This window comes from Miniopterus schreibersii, assembly GCF_964146895.1.
Source record: "Miniopterus schreibersii genome assembly, chromosome: 8".
NCBI lineage: Eukaryota > Metazoa > Chordata > Mammalia > Chiroptera > Miniopteridae > Miniopterus > Miniopterus schreibersii.
This window is the reverse complement of record NC_138109.1, coordinates 49,924,435-49,940,422: the sequence shown is the minus strand read 5'-3', so window position 1 is coordinate 49,940,422 and position 15,988 is coordinate 49,924,435.

Below are 15,988 nucleotides of genomic sequence, written 5' to 3'. Positions count from 1 at the left end.
CCTGACTTCACTTTTATCTATATTATCTGTTTAGATAATTACTGAAAATATGAAGAAGAAAATATATAAAATTAGAAATAAGTAGCAATAATAACAACAAAAAGAAAATAATAGGAAAACCCTGTATTTTGGGAAAGTTTTAAAAAGTTCTAGATAATTCATTGGTCAAAGAAGAAATTAAAATGTAAACTTAAAAAATAGAAATACAGCCCTAGCTGGTTTTGTTCAGTGGTTAGAGCTTCAGCGTGAGGACTGAAGGGTCCTGGGTTTGATTACAGTTAAGGGCATGTACTTCTGTTGCAGTCTCAATCCCAAGGCCTGATCAGTTGGGGAGCATGTGGGAGGCAGCTGATTAATGTGTCTTTCTCACATCAATGTTCTTCTCTCTTCCCCCCCTTCCACTCTCTCTAAAAAGCGGTGGAAAAAATATCCTTTAGTGAGAATTCAAAATAAAAGAAAAAGAAATACATAAAATAATATTCTTCATGTGATAACTTCCAGATTGCTAGAAAATATATTCACTGATAATGAACTAAATTTATAACTTAAGTTAGAAAATAAAAAAATAAAAATAAGATGGAATAAATAAAAAAGATGCAGTAGAGATTAATAAAATAAATTGTAGCACTCAATAAAGTAGAACAAAGTCAAAAACTGGTTCTCTGAACCGCTGATAAAAATTACAAATCTCTAGTTAGGTAAGAAAAAAGAGAGGAGGCACATACAAAAGTAGGAAATAAAAACTAAATTATAAATATAGGTCATTAGTGTTTGAAAATGAAGTATATTAAATATCTTTGTTTCTAAAAACCTAAATACTTAAATGAAATGGTTAAATTTCTAGAAATGCCTAACAACATGCAATGCAACATAGATGTTTAGAGAGTTTGAATTTTGGAATCAGCTGTCTGGGTTCAAATTCTGCCTTCACAATTTTCCACCACAGTACTCTTGGGGAGCCTACTTTCTTCTTGTGTAAAGTCGAGGCACTAATAGTTGCTAAGACCAATCATTCCAAAATAGATTAAGAAAATTTAAATTCTTTGATTAGCCTTATAATCAGCAAAGATAGTAAATCAGTAATTTTTAAAAGTTTCAGAAAGTAAACTACCCATTTTAATATTTTCCTAATGAGATCTACCAAAAATAAAAGAAGTAATTTAAATTTTATACATTTTTTTAAGCTAACAAAGAAACAAAAAGGATTCATCAACTGAAATGTGGATATGAGGGCATTATAAACTTGAAACCAAAATAAGAAAAGGTTAGCACGAGAAGGAAAAGGTGCACTCATGGATATAGAGGAAAAAAGCCTAAATAAAATGTCAACAATATTATTCAGAAATACGTAAAACAATAATTTATTTCTTAATTTCAGGTATTTAAGAAAACAATATTAATTTAAAACTATAAATTAATTAACTTGATCCAGAATGTCAGCTGATTAAACAAAAATAAAAATAAATTATGACAAATTGACATAGATAATGCATGTGATAAAGTTCAACAATATATTACCTAAAAGACTAGTAACATAAGGGAATTACCCTGATGTGGCACATGTATGTATATATATTAGAGCAAACAAAATATACAAATTTAAATATTTTTTAAGCATTTATTTTAGCATCAACTACAAGTAGAGGAAGTCTTTTATATCCAACGTTATTTTGGGAACTATTTGCCTGAATAGTAAACTCAAACATAAGTAAGTAAGCAAAGAAATAAAATTATTAGAAATGGAAAGAAAGAAAAAATATTTTCATAATTTGTGATGATATCTACATAAAAATTGATACATATTTTATAGAAAATACAAGAAAAGCTACAAATGAATTATTAGATTTAATGAGATTTAGCAATTGGATACAAATCAATACCCAAGTGTGTTGGTAGAGCATATAATTATTCAAAACCTACATATTGCAATAGCAAAAGAAATTATATTCATAGAGAAGACTCAGAAAATTATGGGATATTTTTCAAAGCCATTAAGATTTAAATTAATGGGAAGTACCATGCTCATGGGTTAAAAGTTTCAATATTACCATAGTGTCAATTCTCCAAAATATTCTATAAAGCTAATGTAACAAAAATTAAAATGTCAGTATGTTTATATAGTGGTTGATAGTCTAAAATTTGAATGGAAATGCAAATGTCATGAATAGCTAAAGCAGTCTTAGGGGAAAAAAATAAAGCAAGGTAGAGTAGATATGTCCTGCTGACTCTCAATACTTACTATAAATCTATATTAAGATGGTCTTATTAGTAAAGAATAAAAGTTAATCAGTGGGAAGAATAGGAATATGGACATTTAGTTTATGATAGAGCTGACAGCAAAAAAATGGGGAAAAGATGAGCCATTAAATAATTTGTTCTAGGAAAATTGATAATTTCTATTAAAAATATTACACTTGGCCTCTACCCCACAGCATAATAAAATATTAATTTTACTGGGATTAAATAATTAAGCACAAAAGATAAAAGCATAAAATTTTAATGAAAAACATAGAAGAACAAGTTATTATATTAGCATTTCTTGAATATGTTTTTAAAAAACAATTAATTAAGGAAAAGCTAGTAATTTTAACATTATTAATATTTAAAATTCCTGTTTATCAGAAGATAAAACAAGATACAAAATGTAAAAGATATTTATAACACATAACTGATACAGGTGATAACATTTGCCTGTACTTACAACAACCTAGATTACAATGTTGGCCTTTTCATGCTTATAAAAATTATGGTTGACAGTTTTATGTACCTTTGACTTTTTTTTAAAATAGAACCAACACTTAAAATGTTAAGATGCTTTTGGACAGGAAGTGATTCCAAGAGCCATTGACTGAAAGGTTAGGAACCCTGCAAAAACAAAACTAGAGAGTCCTTGGGAATCCCCATGGTGAGAGTTGCTCATGGACAAGATATCAGCTAGAGTCTAGGCAAGAGGAAGAAGAAAAAAAAGAATTGGCATTGTCAAAAGTGTAACTGAAAAGTGTTTATTGAAGAGACAATTACCAAAGGCAGGAGCAGGCACAGGAAAACAAACCAAGAGAAAGCCACATCTCCCCACTAGTCCTGAAGGGGCAAGAGGAGGGAACAATCACCTGACAGGATCTGTGGCTTTTATAGAAAAATAAAGCTATTCCAAAACTGGCCTTGCAAGATGATAGCCAGGAACACAAAATTTTTCCTCCCACCCCTTACTCTCCTACTTATAGGTCATATTGGCTGAACCCAAACAAAAGAGAGTATGGTAGTCCAGTTAATTTATTATATAGATGTCAGTTCCTGTTCCTTTCTTCCCCTAATAGGGGAGAAAAGAAATATCCAGAAAGGAAGTAAAATTCAGAAATTGCTGGTATACCCCGGGCCCCAATAATAACAACAGTGATCATAATAAAAATGACCATAATAATACCTTAACAAGTTATAGCCTAGAAGTATCTTTATTCTCAACAATTTCAATTCCAATCATGTTTTTCAAAGTTAGCCATGACCCCTATTTTACTAAATCTGATGATAATTTTTCTGTCCTTCTGTAAACTCTCAGCAGAATCTGATACACTGAGATTCTTCTTGCTTTTCTAGATATTGCTCTCTCTCTTTTCATTCTTCAGCTCTGTATATTAAATGTAACTTTAACACCCCTAATCAACGTTCCCCAGTCTTTCTACAACATTAAACTATTATTTCTTCATAACACTTATGACATCAGAAATTATCTGAATTTACTTTATTTTTTTTTTTCATTTCAGTTTTACTTGATTGTAAACACAATGAGAATAAAACTTCATCTATCCCAGTCATTGCTGTATTTCCAGTGCCTTGAACAGTGCCTAGCATATCATAGGAGCACAGTGGTTAAATAAATGGATATGTTAAGCAATATAACATATAAACAGATGTCTGAAACAAAGTAAATGCTTTAGAAATAATAATGTTTTTCTTATCTTTCTAGTTTATGCACATTTGAAGAAAAGTTACCAAAAGCTTGTTTAGTCAAATGATCCTCTGGGTGACATGATCATATTCCCAAATATAACTCCAAAATAATCCTGGACCAACATTCTCCTTACTCTGAACTGCCATCTCTTATGTTTCTTTCTTTCCTTAGTCAATTGAAAAATTCTGTTTGAGTCACCAGCTCTTTCAAAAGGAGTATGCTGTCCTAGAAACATCACCTCACCCAAGCAGACCTGCCACTAGCTTAGGTTCACTCTGCCAATGTTTTCTCACACTCATATTTTTTTCAAAGGACCCATTGTTTCTCCAATCAGCCTCATCTCTTTTAACAATGTCCATTCCCTCACATAGGTTCATACTTATTGAAACTATAGTAACGGGCATGATTCAAATTCTTTTCCACAAAGTTCCAAAAACCCACATGAATTTGACTATTGCCAGGCATGTGTTGCAGTGAAGATTCTGTGATAGGTAAAAGAATTCTCGAGCCATACTAAAGGATGGTGCGACTTAGCTCCTCCACACTCTGGCCAGAAGACTCTCAGCTCTGACCCCCAAAATAGTGTGATAGCAGTACCCTAATGACATGTTAAAAAATAATCAATACAGTAGCACAAACAATCATTTATATGAGAAAGAGATAAAACAGTTTTGAGACCAATCCAGAGGCTAAGAATGAAGGACTAATTCTTCCCAAGAACGTGCTTTTTACTATGAGAATTTTTAGCTTTTCTTTCTTTGGGCGGGGCACTATGGGCATTGCCTCGTTGTGATTTCTGGTTGGCAAACCCTAAGCCCCTTGGATAAATCTTTGCTGCTTATTTCTTTAAAAAAATAAAATAACATAAAATAAAAAAATAAAACTCTTTTAAGAGACTGAATTGATATTTGAACTAACAGGTCAGCTAAGAAAAAAACAGTCATCAGATGGCCTAAACTGTATACTTATACAAACACTATAATTTTCAAATCGCTGTTACAGATATCATTTCATTTAATTTATAGTGTTATGATAAAGTTAGAACTACCAAAAGCTGTCATCAGTAGAAATAATCCAAGTTGTCATCTATTCCAATTTCTTTATTCCTATAATAATAGTGGTGATAATGACACCACTATTACTGATTTGAGTTATCTTATCCCTTTGTAGAAAAATTAATATATTTTTAAAATTAACTTTAAAATTGATTTTGACTAGCCAGTGTCTGTTCAGTAATATTGCAATCCCTGTCAATCATTCTAGATACATGAGAGTCTATCCTGTTTGGGGGCATCTTTTAAAATTATATTTCTCAGAACATTATTTAAATTAAATATGGCAAAGAAAATGTAAATTAAAACACTTAAAATGTGAAAAGGCAGTAACATATTGGCAGTCGCCATCCATGTATTCTCTTCTATTTGAAGACATGGCAAATGCACAGAATTTGTACCATATTCTACAAACTCTGATACAAAGCTCGACATGTTCTAAAATGTCATATCTACCAATGTCAGTTACTAGGACCTTCTCTGGAAAAGTATTCAAATCATTTTTACGTTAGTTTTCTTTCCACATACTATTTTCATAGCTTCATAAGGTATTCATGACCAAGAGAACTCTATTACATTTTTGTCCTGGCATTTCTTATACATCATTATGGAATCTGCTCAGAAAAATACAAATGGAAACTTACAAGATGTTTTGTCATTTTTTTATACCAACTGCCTATCTATAAAAGAGGAAACTTTAGCTTCAATTGGCAACTACTAACAGGGTAACCATGGAGTCTCCTGCTAATACTAAAATGCAATGGCAAGTTAGCATTGGCTAACTGCCACACCGTCACTGTGAATCTCTATATGCCAAGGAGACCTTTCCCGGGGAAATTTTAAAAGAACAAGGTCAGACTTTGTGTGCTTGACCATTTTCACAATTGTTTTGAGGGGGTGGGATTTTGGTTAGGGTATGTTTTATATCTTAAGCAACTTCCAAGAAATTATTATTTTGTTGAATCATAGATGTTAGGGTTGCAAGAGACCAGAAGAAAGCATCTGTTCCACGTGATTGTGCTCATACAGCTAATAAATTATAATCCCACTTCATGGATGAACTTAGTTGAGCCTCTGAGCTCAAGTGCTTTGAAAAAAATCACACAGTTAATTCAACAAGAAACGGGCAGTTCTGTTACAGAACTTGGTATACTGTTTAATTATTATATAAATAGTCCTCCTCAAAACATTCTAAGCACACAAAAAGTACACATAAAGAGATCACATGCATATTTATCACTTTTGAATCACTGGCCCCTAATACCCTGCTTGGCACATAATAGAAGTTCAATAAGTATTTTTGAAAAAAGCAATAAACATGATAGTTTCAATAATCATCATGACATACTATTCATGTGTGGGCATGAAAAGGTATTTATTTTAGTTAGAAATTGTGAATGACACATCTTATTTGTATTTAATAAAAATTATAAAATCAAATAATTTTTAAAGCAGGAAGGGATGATACCATATACTACCAAAGGCAAAAAAAAAGAAAACTAAATTTGATTTTTTAAGTTCTTTATACTATAAAATGAGTATGAAAACTGAAACAAAAATAGGTATCAATACTTTTTCCATATTGTTCAAGGGAGCCCAAATGAGGCTTTATTTGGGGGGGGGGGTGATGATACACTTTTAGAATCTAACAAAAATTTTATAACATTTTAGAAAATGTTATATTTCCCTTTCTCTCACCAGAGGAGTTTATTTCTGAGCCAGAGTGCTCAATATAATTCACATTGAAAATTAACTTCAAAAGTATTCTGCTTTCCTACCATCATTATTATTAAAGGCCTCCAGGTGCTCAGTGTTCACCCTCTTTCAGGCAGGAAATTGTTTGGGTCTTTTTGACAGATTTAGAAACAGGGAACCAATAAATCCATCTATAACCTCAAAGACCCATCTGTCAGTTGCAGACTGACAGGCCTTTGTTTTGATTTGCTCTGTTTTGCTTCCCTTTATCCTGAGGGCACTAATGGATGCTAATAATCGGAACCCAAAGATAATCAAAGAGGAGACACAAACAGCATCGCATATTAGAGAATACCATCAGACTGCCCCAAGCATCATTTTTTCTCATCTCCCACTAACGGGCATGGGTTTACATAATGCGTTTCTCTCAAATACAACTGTCAGAAAATATCAGACCAAATTGCTATTATTTAGTATTCAGGCGGTCACCATTGTGCCAGAGAGAAATAGAAACAACATATCAAAAGAGGAACTTGCTTGTAGAAAATACCTATTCTTTTAACATACGCTTGTTTACCAGGGCTCTATTATTATATGAAATATCTCTCAGGTTTTGAGTAATCATTTATCAGATCAACTTTGTATTGATTTTATCTTTCAACAAACTGGAAATTTATTCACGTTCACAAACTCATTGTTCTGTCTGGTATATTCAGTCTATAAAAACAGGAAAAAAATGAGGAGAGGGAGAGAGAGAGAGAAAGGGACAGAAAGAGGTCACTTTCTGAACTAAATGCCATCTGAAGCACAGGGGATCCCATTGTGCTTGGGTGTCCTTCTCTGTTGTTTTTAATCCATTAAATGAGCTTTCTATATTATCCTATCTTTATAATTTAAAAAGTTCCAGCTTCAGTTGGAGCTGAAACTTCTAGAGGAAAAAACTTTGCAGAGCTTTCAGTTTTGAAAACAATATACAAAGTTTGTATAAATATCTGCAAAATATATGAAAATTGCTCAGTAATTTACCTTTCTTCTTGAAAACCTGAAGAAAAATATTGAAAAATAATAACAGAGGCCTGATATTTGGGTTGCCATTAGTTGGCAGTTTTTTCTTTTTTAATCTAAATAAACATACAAGCATTGTGAATCATGTCATTTCCCTTTTTCTACTCTGCTATTATAGATTTTAACACAATAGCTGATCTGAGTGCATTCCTATGATCAAAGGCCAAACATACTAACAAAAGCGATTTCTCTTTTATAAAGACTATCTTAATGGCTTCAATGAAGTTAGACTTTTTTTTGCTTTGTCTTAACTTTGAGATTTCTTATTTAAGGCTAACCTAGAGCAGATCAAAAAAATAAGAAGTTAATATTTGACTTTCTTGGGTTCTTCTCTGTTGTATCTTTCCAGGACAGGTCATGATATCTCAATCTGTTAGTCCCAATTCCCACCTCTTTGCTTATCATTGTGGAAGTTACCATGAATTGTAATGAGAATCTGTGTATCTGGTTACACCTATTTCAGGGATCAAATTCTGATGTGAAAGTGGATACAGAGGCAGGGGTCTGCCAAGCACAAAAATTCTGCCCATGAGAGGTGTTCTATACCACATAGGGGCTAGTAAATAAATCCTATCTTCTCTCTCAGGGCATTTGAATATGAGACACACAAAGAAGCCAAAAGACGTTTGAAATGAGTATTGTCAGTTTGGATGCTTTCTGACAGAAGCTAATAAAATACACTGTCCCAAAATGCATTGAATAATAAAGAAATTAAAATTTTCACATAAGAAATCCAGAAGCAGGTGTGGTGATTAGAAGGGCAGTTGTGTCATTTCATCAAATAAGTTTAATGGAATGATGGAGACAAAAATACACTTTAAGTTATCTGAGGGACAATAGGAGGTGATGAATTAGAGACACAAGTAGAGACTATTCTTTAAAAAGTCCACCTAAGAAGAAAAAATGTTTAAGGAAAAATCTAGATGAGACACAAATTATAGGAAATGTAAATCCTGGAATATTTTTAGGTGGCATGCAATGAATCAACAGAAAGATACATTAAAGTAAAGGAGATAGAAAAAATATATGGAAAGAAATCATGAACGAGAGATGGGAATCATAAGCACTGATATAGGAGATTGGTCCTGAGAAGCAAAAATGCATCTCACGCTGGGATTGCTTGGAGGAGGAATGGTAGTGATATAACTATGTTGGAGAGTAAAGTTTTGTTAATGGAGTTCAGAGCAGATTACTATAACACTTATTTTTCACTAAAATAAAAGTAAGATTATGGTGAATGGCTTGTTTAGAAGACTTGATTTTGGTAAGTTGCTGAGAAGAATAAATGATAAGCTTTAAGCAAAACAGAAAAAATGTGGGGATCCACGTGTAGTTTTTACATTTAGCATCTTGTCATTCTGAACAGAACAAGCCAATATGGTGAGTTATTAGACTATGGAAATAGATCAAGCAACATGAAGGATCCATGAATTCAAAATTTCTCTTATTAGCATGATTGTGTGTTTTTAACCAGCTACTTTCAGCCATGTTGATGCAAGAATTAAATAGGCAGAGACTTGAAATGAACTTAGGGCACTGGATTTCATTGTCTTGCCATTTTTACCTTTAGTGCTTAAATATAAGATTCAAGTTGCCACCAAAAAAGCTGCTAGTATTCAAATGAATGCATCTTTAATGACTGGATATCACATCACACAATTGATTACTACTTCCTTTCTTCAACCTGTGCTACTGGTTCCATCTCCTAAGTATGTCTGGAATCTATTAATATTTCTTCAGTTCCAAAGCTGCCACATTAGTGCAAGGAACCACTCTTTTTTCTGTAATCTAATGCAATATCTCATATTAACTGCCTTCATAGTCATTCTTTTTTCTTTCATTTTAATGATGAAGTATTTTAACATTCAAAACCTATTGAGAATAGTGGTAGATGTTTACTTTATCATATATATTATAGAGATTTTTAAAGGAAAGTGTGATTAAAATATAGCTAAGATCTTTTCTATTTCTTTATGATTTCATCCCTACCCTCTCCTTCCAGGAGGTGAACACTGCACTGGACTTGGTGTTTATCACTTCCATGTAAAAGTTAAAAATAAATTTACCACATAATCATTATAAATTAAAAAATGTGAATGTTGGTTTTGTATTTTAAAATCATTTAAATAGTATCATAATGCACTTACTGTACCAGGTTATATTTTTTAAAATATAATTTAATTTATAATGTATTTAAACACATCAATTATTCAGGCAGATTGAGCAAAATTTATGAAATATAACCAAACACTGAAAATGAATAAAGGACTATATCATGTTCATGAATTGGAAAACTCATTGTTGAATGTCAGTTTTCTCTAATTTGAGTTACAGATTCAACACAATTCTTTTCAAAATTGCAGCACAGTTTTGCCAAATACAAATTGACAAGCTGAATCTAAAATATATTTCAAAATGCAAATGATCTGGTTTGGCCAAAACAATATTTAAGAGAAAGAAAAATGATAGAGGCACTATCATGTTTCAATATTTACCATCATCCTAGATACATTAGTCAAGACTCTGGAATTAGAAAGTAAGATAAAGGAATTGAATAGAATAGATCCACATGTGTTGTCAGTTATTAACTCAAAGTATGTCATAGGTCTCACAATAAAAACTAAAAGTATAAAACTTCTAGAAGAAAATCTTTGCAGTCTTGGAGTACACTAATATTTCTTAGGATACAAGTATAAATAATAAAAGAAAAGTAATAAAATAAATTTTATTAAAATTAAAAAAATTTTAAGTCCTATATACGCTTTCCATACAACTCACAAATTCTATTTATTGGTATTCAGAACAACTTTATTACTAAGAACCAAACATTTAAAACAGTCTAAGTGTGCATGAACAGGTGACTAGGTAAAATGTGGTATATCCATATAGAATACTATTTAGCAACAAAAAGAAAAAAAGAAAAAATCATTCTACGCTGCGAATAAATTTTAAAACTATTTTTCTGAATAAAAAAGCCAGGCATGAGTACTTACTGTATTATTTTAGTAACACAAAATTCAAGACAATAAAAACTAATATCTAGTGATAGAAATTAGACTAGTGTTTGGGGGAAGGGTTGGAAAAACTGTAGTCTGCAAAGGAGCAAAAAGAATGCACCAAAAATGATAAAAGTGCTCTGTATCTTGCTTTTACACTTTAAATGGGTGCAATTTATTGTATGTAGGTTAAACAAAATAACATCGTCACAAAAAATTTAAAAGAAAAAAGAACAGAACTAATTTTACTAAGTTAGCCAACAAAACAATTTTAAACCAATAATAGTTTTCAAAATTTGATTCAGAAAAAGAGGAAATTGGGACTAGTGTGAATGAGCAAATTCTCATCTTGCATTGCACACATGAAAATTAATAGATCGATTAATAAATTTGTGTTTTTAAAGTTGTGGAAAAAAACACCCGAGGATTTAAAGACAGAAACGGCTATAAAAATGTTGCTCTGAAGAGCAAGATAGAAGTGAATGTATAATGGAACAATAGACCACAGTTTATTATTACTAGTTTGTTTTTAATAGATTCTTCATTACCATTTACTTTTTTCTCCCTGAAGGTCTGTTATATGATTTTTAAAAAGTTTTACTCTTACACTAGCGCTGCTTCTTCTAGACACAGTGCTTGCCTTTTCTTGCTTTCTCTCTTAAGAGAAAGCTCTGGACATTCACACACAACCCCTTGTGGCTTGTTTTTATTAAGGAATATTAATCCTGGCTATCCAGAAAACTGTACAACCTCCCCCAAATAACCTTCATCATTTTTCCCAAGAGGGCTTATAGGGTATCTGTATGCAAATAAGATTCCATGTAACGTTCTCTCTGTAATCTTGTTTTTAGTCATAAGAGCTATATCCCTTACCTTTCCCAAGTTAAAAATTAGAGCCCCATTCAGTATAACAAACCATGGAAATCCCCAAGTGCCAAAGGCAAAAAAGCAAGGGTGGGGGAGTTGGTTTATTTCTGAGGCATTTTAAAGCAATGGTTTTGTCTACACATGCACAAATATAGTTGGATCATAGGAATTTGATTTAACCAATGGGCAATCATACAAAGTTAGAATTGGGAAGAAACATATTGGGTCCAATCTGATTAAACTGTTTTCCATAGTCCTAAATATACTTTGTTTTTCAGTTGTTAAACATCAAGAGGTATTAGAAATTGGCTTTTAAGCCTCATTGTATGTTCTTATCTGAATTTCCCAAAATACATCCAATTTTCACATGCTCAAAAAGGTATGCATGTAATTATTTTGTTGAGCTTCATAAACAATTTTTCTTTACTATTTTTGACATGCATAAACCCCTGAGATTCTTCCAAAATCTCTAATAATATTGTCAATCATTTCAAAATGCTATAAGTCATTCTGTCTGGAACTAAAAGTGGGAGTGGAGCTTGAAGAATCTAAGAATGTTAAGCTATAATAAAATTTTAAAAACTCAGAAAACATTGATTTCTAACACAAAATTTTTAGATAATGTATTCATTGTAAAGAAACTATTTCTGGGCACATTCCTATATTTTAATAGAAACAAAATAGATAAATTCATAAGATAGTAAATCAATATTACAAAGAATAACTCATGTATAGGTATTAATACATATGTTTAAATTCTAACTGAATGCTGAATTATGACTAAGAATGGACAGATAGTGTTTAAAATGATGTTAATTAAAACCTCAGAGGAAATATCTATGTCTTTGTTCTGACTCAATGGTGGTACCTGAGAAGAATATCATCAACTAGTATTTAGATTTACTATTGAAAAATTTAAAAGGTTTTGGTGGTATCAGTTCCTCTTTAATTAAAAATTGTACTTAATTTGTCTTTTAAAAAACTTTGACTCCCAAAACCTATCCAAGGGTCTGACACAAAGTTTAATAATATAATAAATGCCTGATGAATTTCTGAATGAATACATGAAATAAAACACCTTTAATTTTTAAATTGAAGTTATTTTATGCCTAAAAAATTATCTAAAATAATTTAAGCATCATCGGTAGTCAAGCGTGTATAGAACTTAGAACAACATGGAATAAAAATAACTTTAAAAAAATTATTGCCTTGGCTGTTTTGGCTCAGTGTTTAGAACATCACATCGGCCTGTGGACTGAAGGGTCCCAGGCTCAATTCCAGCCAAGGGCATGTACCTTGGTTGTAGGTTTGATCCCTGGCCTCAGTCTGGGTGTGGGCAGGAGGCAACCAATCCATGTGACTCTCTCACATCGATGCTTCTCTCTCTCTCCCTCCCTTCTACTCTCTTTGAAAAGCAATGGAAAAAATATCATTGGGTGAGGATTAAAAAAAGAAAAAGAAAATCCAAAGAGAAGAAATTGTAAAAAAAAAAAAAAAAAAAAAAAAAGTATCTACTTGCCTGACAAGGTCAATGGGACATAGAATTTTAAAGCCAAAAAGTCAAGGGTCCAGTTCAACCTACCACAAATTACTTTTCATTCTTCTGTGAAATAAATATAGTAATAATAATAATAAAAATATTATTAAGAAGTTCTATATTTTGTCTACATTTTCAAATATCTAGATAATTTGAATGCAAGTAGATGACTATTTCACTTTTTGCATTTGCAATGATTGGCTTTTTATAAATAGTCAATGAAAGAGATTTAATATAGTGGGGTTTAAGAAAGAGGTGATTGTTAAATCTTCAGTTTATATATTACTAAGCCCTTTTATGGAAGAATCAGCACAATTTTATCAGAAGTTTTCACAGAATTAAATCATAAGGGGCAAGATTTTCATTATCTCCTCTTCAATATTCAAAGTGAAGAAATGATTTCTAAATTTTATTACGTACACTTTGACCACATTAAAAAAATCTTTCTGAAAGGTGAATCAGTTCACTGATAAGAACCTGAGCTTTTCCGTAAGGAATATATTTTAAATTAGGCTTAGATTTATCTACAGCATAGCTTTATATAGAAATGCAAATTTGTAGATTTCTTAAATCTTGCTGAAGTAATAGGGCTATGAGAATATTTTCTCTGTGGGTACATTTAAATATGTCAATTTCATGTAAATGTCTATCTTGTTTCCATTTTCAGTGGTCAGCACACCTTTCCCTACGCATCTCTTCCATCTGGCTATTTCTAGTTATATCCTTTTATAGTAAACCAGTAATCCAGTAAATAAACTGTTTTACTGAGTTCTATAAGCTGCTCTAGCAAATTAACTGAACCAAAGGAGGGGGCTGTAGAAACCTCTCGTTTATATCCAGTCAGTAAAAAGCACCGGTGACAACCTGTATTTGCTATTGGCATCTGAATGATGGAGATAAGGAGCTGTGGGGCAGTCTTGTGAGACAGAGCTCCTTAACCTTGGGATCTGATTCTATCTCCAGGAGATAGTGTTAGAATTCAGTTAAATTGTAGAAGAGCCAGCTGGTGTCTGGAGAATCTGAGAATTGCTTGGTTTGGGACCCCCACCCCCCCATATACACACACACATTTGGTGGTCAGTAGTGCTGTGAATATAGTGTGAGAGTAGAGAAAACACAGAGTGTTTTTTCTTTATGGAAACCTGTGCTTCCATAAAGACACAGAGAAAGAACACCACGCAAAGACAGAGGCAGAGACCGAACTATGTGTCCTCAGCCCAGGAACACCAAGGATTGCTGGCAACACCAGAAGCTGAGAAAGGCATGGGTGCAACAGATTCTTACCGAGAGACTTCAGAGAGAACATGGCCCTGCCAATGCCTTGGTTTCAGACTTCCAGTCTCCAGAATTTCAAGGGAATATATTCCTGATATTTTAAGCTGCCCAGTTTATGGTACTTTGCTATAGCAACCCAAAGAAACTAATATAAGCCCCTTTGCTTATCAGATTTGTGCTATCACTCCATCTATGGATGAACTGAATCACAATTTTTTTACCAACAAAACATTAGCATCATATGAAAAGAGCAGAAATCATTTGGTTCTCAGATGGTTTAGGTGGGTGGTTGGGTTGTCTTTTACTGGAGGAGCAGTGAATGCATTTCCATTGTGATGAATTAGTGTGGTAACATTTTAAAAGGCTTCCTTGGGGCATGTTCTCTTTTGTGAAAATTGTAGAAATAAGCATAAAAAGAAGTGCCTTCAATGTTTATTATATAATTCTGTGTATAAAATGAGAAGAGAATTGGTTTATTTTCTTTTCAGAGGTAACTTGATGGTTTAGGATTTTAAATGATATTGCCTTTTCTGACAAAATCTAGATCCCATGTTCTTAACTGTATTCCACTGGAATTGCAAAGTTTAATGGAAAATAAAGAGTTAGCAGGTGAAATAAGTAATAGAACAGATGACAAAGAAACATGTAAGATTGTTAGTAAGTTTTAGAAAAATAAAAGCTAACCTCAGGGAAGCTGCTGGAACAAATAGCAGATGAAGCAGAATACAGGCTGCATTTTATACCACACAATACAGGCATTTAATAAATGTGAATGTGTTTTCATTATTGCTTTTCTCTTGCTATCATAATGTTACTAATTTATGAATCACTGCAAATTTAGAAAATATATGATCATTGTAAAGCTTAATTAAACTAAGGCAAAGTGCTACCAGAGTAAATGAATATGTAAAACTTCCAAGTTCATTATATGAAAACCTCAGCAGTTCTATGTTATTAAAATTCATAGTGATAGGTTTTTTTTTAATAGATAAATTTTTTGATGTTTTCCTACATCAAATATGGTATTAGTCTCATAATTCATATAACCATAACCAAAAATATTCCTTTTGGCACATTGTTATATATTTGTCCTAGGTTCTACAGAAACTGAAGCAAAGCAAAGATTGTTAGAAAAAATATTTCAGAAGGAAAAAGAGAATTGGAATTTAAGCAACAGTCAAGGTTTTTCTACACTTCATTATTAAACTGTGTTTTTTTAGAAAACACATTTCAAGGAAAACTAGATGTGAGTCTATTTATAATTTAAGACCTAATCCCCCCATAGATACAATTATATTGTAGAGAGTTTCTTATTATAAAAATACTTCATATCTAATGAGTGCTTCCTGTGTGCAGGGTACCATTCTAATCTCTGTTCATATATATATGAGCTCACTTAATGCTCACAGTTCAATGAAGAAATTACTATATTATCCTCATTTTGCCAGAGGAAACTTTGGCATGACCTCTCCAAGTTCATATGAAATTGAAATAACATTCTTTAATATTAACTGGTTAAATACATAGAAAATAAGATTTCCCACAAAACTCA